The sequence below is a fragment of the Echinops telfairi genome, unplaced genomic scaffold, assembly GCF_000313985.2.
Source record: "Echinops telfairi isolate 266 unplaced genomic scaffold, ASM31398v2 ScPeMD7_7419;HRSCAF=8457, whole genome shotgun sequence".
NCBI classification, from domain to species: Eukaryota; Metazoa; Chordata; class Mammalia; order Afrosoricida; family Tenrecidae; genus Echinops; species Echinops telfairi.
The window spans coordinates 2411604-2420767 of record NW_022111319.1 but is presented as its reverse complement, the minus strand read 5'-3'; positions in this window follow the sequence as shown (position 1 = coordinate 2420767).

Genomic DNA, 9164 nt, shown 5'->3' with positions numbered 1-9164 from the left:
AAAAGTATTGATTCATTTATATTAAAGGCTTCCTATAGCTAGATTGGTTGAAGTTTTTCTTTCATCTGACCAAGAGAGGGCAGTAGTGGCATTTGAGCCATTAGCTCTGAGAGGTATATTTTCATTCCCTAGTCTTTCACTACTTATTTGTGAAATATGCATATATTACACATATGAATAGCTTAACAGGAAACATTTGCAGGGGCTAACAATCCATTAATAATTACTTCCGTGTGTCAATTATAAGAAAGACCTTAGCCTGATTCATTAAGAGCTCAACCATCTACTAATATACTGATGTGAAATCAAGTTACAACTCAGAGGCACCCTGAGGTTGCGCCTTGTTTTGAAGGGTTTGAGAGAGCATCTGGGAAACCGTGATTCAGATCAAGAAGCATCTGAATAGTTTCAAAATAAAATAAAATTAAATGCTTTAAGTATTATGGAGGTTCTGATTATATAACCACAGCAATGAAAAAAACAAACACACAAACTGTGGTCATTTGGAGACATTTATCTGAGTTCTGATAACCGTTGTTTAGTCTCTGCAGGGAGATTTACTGGGTGAGATAAAACCGAGGTCATATTTTTAAAGCAACTATTCTGTGTTTCAAATGTTCTATTTCTTGTTCAGTACCATATTTTGAAATAGACCACAAAATCAGAGTGTGCTTTATTAGATTGCTGCTGTTAACCAGTTGAAAAGTCTTCTACTTCAACAAATGCAGAATTATCAGAGTCAGTACAGGGTTTCGGTTTAGTGGGTTTATAACCAGATGATGGAATTTGGGGGGCACAAACCCCATCAAAATCTAAATATATTCTCATTGACAGTGGGTTATGCATTGGGCTGCTAAACTCATGGTCAGAAGTTCGAACACACCAGCTGTTCTGGGAGAAAGTGGAGGCTTTCTACTCCCATAAAGATTATAGCCTCAGAAGCCCCAAAGGAGTAATTCTGCCCTGGTCTATAAGTTTGTTGTGAATTGGAGTCTACACAAGGGCAGTGAGTTCAGTCTGGTTTGGTTTGGTTTCCAAGCGATCATTGTGAAAAGGCAAAAATTTGACTCAGGATAAATATATTAATTTGCTGACCACAAGATTTTTCAAGCTCCAGAATACCTGCAAGTCCATTTCTAGTGGAGGTGGGAATAGTACAAACACTGCACAGAATCATAAAACTTTGAGGACAGAGTGAGGTCAGGAAAGCTTGATGTAACAGGTACATATTTCGGGTCAAGAAGAGTGTGAGCTGAGACAATGATTTTAGTAGAGTTCAAGATAAATATTGTTTACTTCCTTGTTACCTAGCCCTCTCCTTAAACCAGCAGTTCTCAACCTGTGGGTCGTGACAACTTTGGGGGTCGAACGACCCTTTCACAGGGGCCACCCAATTCCTAACAATAGCAAAATGACAGTTATGAAGTATCAATGAAAATAATTTTGTGGTTGGGAGGGGGGTCACCACAACATGCAGAACCATATTAAAGGGTCGCGGCATTAGGAAGGTTGAGAACCACTGCCTTAAACAATATCCCTTGCACAGCATGATCACTTGGGTACAAATCAATATTATTTTTCAATGGCCAACATTTGGTCTATTCTCATTGTGATATAAATATGCCATTGGGGTTAATTTTAACTGTTGTACCCACATTTAAAAAGTTGCTTGCTTAAGTTGCACTTGTCTCAAATACCCTTTTTATCTCAAATATCTTTTCAATCAATTTTCATTATAACTAATTTGTGATCTGAAAGACAAGACATACTAAACCAATTTTTATATTATTAATAATATGAAAGCAGTATAGATTCTTCTGGTTATCTTATTATAACTTTAAACACATATTTCTTTATGTTATACTGATTAAGAAGTATTTAATTAGGCAAACCTCTTTAAAATGCTGAAGTCAGTAGGGTTAAAAATACTTAAGCAAACTTAAATGATTGCATTTGATATTGTAAATTATACTGAGCCTTTTAGAAAAAAATATTTTAAGGATTATTAAGGAGGCTTATTTGTTTGCTAATTTTAAGATCTAATTTTCTTAAGTTCTACATAATACTAAATTGTAGATTTCATGAAAATCAGTTTATCAATACAAGTTACAATTTGTATTTTGGTGCATTTCTGAAACAATGGATTTAAATCTCAATTGGTCAATTGCTATTTCAGTTTGTCTGACTGTAAATAAATAGAAAATTACAAATATTCTAAACACAGTACATGACTGTAGTAAACAGAACACTATATATGTTGCTGTGGTATTAATTACACTATTAACCTTTTTGTAATTTACAAGGCCTGCTGGGATACGTTAAAGAGTGTATATGATGTCAAGGGCAAATAAAAAGTACTTTACCATGACTTTCAGGGTTTATTTGTTGACTGAATACATATACAAGTAGATCCCTAAACAACAAGCAGGGGAAAATTCACACAAAAGAAAGACCAGGTGGTTTTGATCTCAGAGACTAGCATGAGTTCTAACCTTTGTTTTTCTTCTCAAATTGCCATTTTCCTCTTTTTATTTATTCAAGACAACTTTCCTTTTATCTTCTATTCATCCTTTTTCACTTTCTTCTTTATTGTCCCATTTTTTTCAATTGGTTTTGTGGTTTCTATTATTTCTGTCCAACACCAGTTGACATATTCAACTACCACCACACAATCCAGCAATCCTCTGAACCAAAAAAACTTCAACAAAATTTCATGGAAACAGCAGTCACTCTCAGTATACACACACACACACACACACAAGTGCATGCACATATGTGTACACAACAAACAAACAAAAGACAAGGAAAATAGGCGCAAATAAGCAAATTACATCGAGATCCATAGGATTTGTTTTTTGCTTTTTTTTTTTTTAAGAAGAAAAGGCCCTTGAACTACCAGAAAAGTAATTCAGAACAAATTGTGTTCAGGAACTTTCAATAGAAAAAGAAAGAGCTTGAGAAAACAATGGGGGAAAATTAGAAAAACTACAAATGTTACACCAAGTAAATATAAAGAATATAATCAATGGCATAACAGAATAGACAATAGTTTAAAAGATCAAAATAATAAAATTGAAGAAAGGGAAAGTCGATATAATGAGCTTGAAGACAAATCTTTTGACTTCATTATACAAGAAGAACTATCAACAAAAAGTGCAAAGGAATCCAAAGGATGCCTAAGAATTATGTGATATACTATCAAGAGGAACAACTTATATCTCATTGGGATTCTAGAACAGGAAGAAACAAAACAAAGCAAAAATCCCCAAGGACAATACCACAAGAAATTCTGTGAGAATAAACAGCAACTTCCTTAACAGAATAAGAGGAGAAAATCTCCAAGAAAATGTGAGGACCTCAAATAAGATAGACACCAAAAGGCAAAATATTGTGGCATAACTTTCCAATAACAAGGACAAGGAGAGAATCCTGAGAACAGTTAGGAAAAATGAAGTCACCTACAAAGGAAAGCCAAAAAGATTAAGTTCAGATTTATCAGGAAGTAACATGCAACAAGAAGACAATGAAATGACTTTTATAAAACCTGGAATTAAAAAAAAACCTTTCAAGCAAGAATTTTATATACAGCAAGATTATCACTCAAATATCATAGAGAAATAAAGGTATTTCATTTAAGGAGGCATGAAAAGAATTTGGAAAAATAAGACCAACATTACAAAGCATACTAAGGAGAATACTCTGAATAAATAACAATAGCAGACAAACCTGAGATCCACAATCAAAACAATAGCATGAAGAAATCAACAAGCTTAAAGCATTATTCAAAACAGCCCAGAAATGTAAGAACAAAGAACCAATAACATCACACAAACACACCCAGCAAAATGATAGCAACAAACTCACATATATTAATAATTACACTGAATGTTAATGGTTAAACACATCAATCATGCGACAGAGAATAGCAGACTGGATGAGAAAAAAGATTCATCAAGATTTTGCCTAAATGAAACACACCTGAAACACAAGAAAAAAACGTATTAAAATAAAAGAAAGGAGAAGAGCAGTTCAGCAAATTTGGCTGTGAATTCCATTTTGGGAAGCCCGTAGTTGTAGCCAGTAGGGCCAAACGTGCAGACTGGTCTTCATGGTTGCCTACCTGGCAAGCCCGGGAAGGGGGAGTTAGAATTAGAAGATCTTGTGCTGTTGCATTAGGAGGGTTTATTCTGGTGACTTTAGGTTGCCTTTTCCATTGTAGGTATAATTGTACAAAGCAAAGAGGCCAGGAATGAATTTCCAGAGGAAGAATCAAAAATAAGATTTTATATGAAAGTACCCACCTTGATCCTGAAAGAAAACAAACAAGCAGCAACTGCAGAAATTAAGCCATGCTTAAGCAGAGAAAAGCAAAACACTCTGAAATGGTGTGCACAAAGCTGAAAACTACACAGAACATTTTACAGACAATAAAGCTTTCGATCAAGCAATTGAAGCATGTAGTAAGTTGTTTTTGTACACAAACGTGCACTCTCTTTCAAATGAATTCTGCTGCTGGGACTACTAGAAAAATGCCAGGAATTCTTCTGTGTTCCATATAGTGGACTTGCAGTGTGTTGGAACAAGGAAATTATAAAACCTAGTAAAAAATAAAAGGAAGGAAAATATATCTAGTTAATTGCAACCAAAAAAACAAAAATGGCAATATTAACCCATTATAAAATAAACTTCAAGGCACAATCCATCATGCGAGACAAAGAAGGGCACTTCATACTGATTAAAGAGACAATAGGACTAGAAAGCATGCTGATAATAAACATGCATGCATCCAATGAAATGTCCTCAAAATATATTAATCAAACTATTGTAGAACTGGAGAGAATTAGCAATACAACAGTAATAGTAGGGGACTGCAATACACCACTCATGAGGACTGAAAGATCATCATGATGGAATGTCAATAAAGATACAGAAGAAGAAAACAACATAATTAATCTTGATCTCCTAGATCTCCATCCAACAGCAGAACAGAATACAATCTTTTCCAGAACAGAATACAATATTTCCTTGCACATGAAACAGTCTATAGAATAGACAATATTTTAGGACTCAAAACAAGCCTTATCAAATCTTAAAATATTGATATTTACAAGGAATTTTCTCAGACCACAATGCTATAAAATTAGAAACCAGCAATAGGAAGAAAAAGGAAAAAAGAAAACACATAGAAACTGAACAACACATCACTTTGAAAGTGCTGAGTAATTAATGAAATAAAGAATGGACTTTAAAAAAAACCTTGCAACAACTGAGACCGAAAACACAACATACCAAAACTTTTGGGACACAGCAGAAGCAGTACTCAGAGATCAATTTACTGCAATAAATACATCTATATGCAAAAAAAATAAAATAAGAATCAGCACCTTGACCAAGCATCTTTAACAACTAGAACAAGAACAGCAAAACAAACCTTAAATTTATTTACAAAATAAATTTACATAAATAAATCAAGCAATAAAAGATACAAATATCAATATATCCAAATGAAATTTAAACAATAATAATATATTGTTATGGAAGACTGCATTCCAAACTATTTGCAAACCTAGATTAAATGGATGTATTTTGAAAAACACACTACTTACCTCAATTAACACAAAACAGCGTAGACAATATTAACACACCATAACAAAATAAGCAATCAATCAGGTTATTAAACATTTCCAACAATATCAACAAAAATTCAGGGCTTCCCTGAAGAATTCTACAAAGCAGCCATAGAGTTGACATCAATTCTATATAAACTATTCCAGGATATATAAAAAGACAGAAAATTACAAAACTCATTTTATGAAGTGAGACTAACCAAAACTAAGCAAAGACAGAAAACTACAGACCAATATGCTTCATAAATATAGATGCAAAATTTCTCAACACAATACTGGTCATTAGAATTTAAAAATACATTAAAATCACACACACAAACAAAACACCACGATCAAGGGGGATTCACACCGGTCGTACAAGGATGATCCAACATTAGAAAAACAATCAATACAATACACAACAGAAACAAAACAAAGCATAAGAATCATATGACTGTACACTTGTTGCAGAAAAGACATTTGACAATATTCAACCCTCATTATTAATAAAAAACACTCAACAAAGTAGGAATACAAGGAATGTTTCCCAACACATTAAGGGCCATAAGTGCAAGACTAAGGGGCAAAATCTCACGCAAAGAGCAAGATATATTGAAACTTATCATTATTGAAATTAATTTATTGAAAAAATGAAAGCATTATCTTTGTGAACAGGAACCAGTCAAAGATGTCCCATGTTATCCCTCTTATTCATTATTGTGCTGGAATTTTACCCAGAGCTATTAGTAAACAAAACGGAATAAAGGAATACAGATTGGCAAAAAGAAGTGATTTTCAATATTCGAAGATGATATGATTTGATACATAGAAAAACCCAAAGGCATGACAAAAAGGGGAAAAAATAGAAGTGGGGAAAAGAGGATACACGATTCCCATGCAAAAATAAATGAGATTCCTGAATATTAACACAAAGAACTCTGGAAAAGAAATCAATAAAACTATTCCATTTACAACAGCCACACAAAAAATTAAATACATAGGAATAAACCTAACCAGAGAAACAAAAGATTTGTACAAAGAAAATTACAGAACACTACTAAAAGAAACAAAATTAGATTTACATAAATAGAAGAATATTTCATTTTCATTGATAGGAAAGCTTAATATTAGTAAAAGGTCAAAATCCCCCCCAAACAATATACTGTATAAATACAATTCTAACCAGTTCCCAACTTCATTTTTTAAAGAAATGTAAAAACTATTAACTTTAAATGGAAAGGGAAGAGACCCAGGATAAATAAAGAACTTCTTACGAAAAAGAACAAAATAGAAGGTGTCTCCATTCCCAAACTCAAAACCTTTTAAACAGTCACAGTAATTAAAACCGGCTGGTATTGGTACCATTAGAAACAGACCAATGAAACAGAATTGAGAACCCAGAAATAAATGCATCCATATATAGACAACTGATCTTTGACAAAGGGTCAAAAAACAGTAAATGGGATTAACACAGTCTTTTTCATAAAATGGTGCTGGCAAAATTGTATTGTTCTCTATAAGAATGAAAGGGGTCTTACACTTCACCCCATGTACCAAAACAAATTCAAGATAGATTAAAAACTTCAATGTAAATATCAGAGGTAAGGACCATCAGTGAGAAAACAGGGACTAACTTAATGACTCTATTGCAGGGTATAGATACACTTTAAAATATAATGAGGAAAACACACAGAGACGACAAAATTAGTTACTGAAGCATTCTAAAATAAGACATTTATGTGCATGAAAAACCTCATCAAAAATGTAGAAGGAGAATCCATGGAGTGGGAAAAAATTGTTGACAGTGATACAATGCTTTAGTGGTTTATTCTTCAAAAACTATAGAAACCTGCTACACTTCAAAAAGATGTAAATGAATAACCCAAATAAAAAAGTGGACAAAGGAAATGAACAAACAATTCAACAAAGATGACATTCAAATGGCCAACAAACATATGAAGAAGTGATCATGATCTCTAGACATGCAGAAGATGTTAATCAAAGCAAGGACAATGTAAAACAAGTTAAATAAACAAACAGAAAACAAGTGCTTGAGATGATGTGGAGCGATTGGAACCCTCATATACTGCTTGTGGTAGTTACATAATCTGCTATCAATTTGAGGATTAAGGGTATTGGAGTGGAGTCTAGCCTGTCAACCTGGAGATAGCCGATGAGACCTCTGTGTGGGCCTGGCCTTCTCCTGAGAATTCTGGAAACTCCTATTTTTCCTCCTTGGAGATGGGAGATACTTTGCTTTCTCGGCTACTCCCTTGGAGACGCTCTACTGACAAGACACAAGGCTGACTCCCTGTGAGACATCCCTGAGTAGAAGCCACATGGACCTACACTGATGCAGCCAGAACCATGGACCTGGAGAAGCCACGTAGAAACCCCTGCAAGCACTGAGATGCTTACAATGCCACTGGATCCAAAGAGTTTCTGCACACTGGCCTGTGAACATCCTGCATTCTGCATCATTGCATAAGTTTCATGAGTCTAAAGAGGACTTTATAGATTGGTATCAGACATATGGGCTAATATCGGACTTATGGGCTTGGACTGAACTGGGTTGGGGTGTTTCCTAAACATTCAATTACTCTTATATATAAACCTCTTTCTTATACACACATGTGTCTCTATGAATTTGCTTCTCTAGTCTACCCAGAATAACACATTGCTGCTGGTGGGACTGTAAATATGTTTGACCACCTTGGAAAGCAATATGGCACTACCTCAAACACCCAAATCAAACTCACTGCCATTGAGTCAATGCTGACACATAATATCCTCCAGTGGGATTCAAGACTGTAAACTTTACAGGAATAGAAGGCCCTATCTTTCTTCCGCGGCACAGATTGTGGTTTCTTCTGCCAATCATACAGATTGTTACCCAATGTGTAAACACTACACCTCCAGGGTTCCATACTTCAAACAATGGAGAATAGAAATATCATGTGCTCCAACAATCCCTCTGCGGGTAATATATCCAAAGGAAGTGAGAGTCATGCAAGAAAAGAGAGACACACAGCCATGTTCACCACAGCAGTGTTCACAATAGTAGAGCATGAAAATAACCTAAATGCCTATGAGTAGAAGAATGCATGTAGAAACTGTGGTACATACAGACAATGGAATATTATTCATTCCCAAAAAAACAATGATGAAAAACATGAAGCACTTTATGATATGGTGGAAAAAATATGCTGAGTGATTAGTTAATCATAGATGGGCACTGTTATAAAAGAGAAAGAAAAATGATAAAGAATTTCATACCAAAGGGAACAGACTGGAGTTTGCAAAGTGGGGGAGCAAAAGTGGTAGGATAAAGCAGTGGGCTAGAGGTATCATAGGTGTTGATTTAGGTGAAGTGGAAGATGGTGATACAGAAGAGGAAGAAGAGAAATAAAGGAGCAGGGGAGAGGTAACTAATGAGAGGTAACTAATGAGTTTGATTAGTAGTTTAAACTGTGGAATACAAAACTGATCTGAAATGTAATCCCTCCAAGTTGCAATCAAAAATCAATAAAGCACTGAACCATATAAAACGAATGCTGT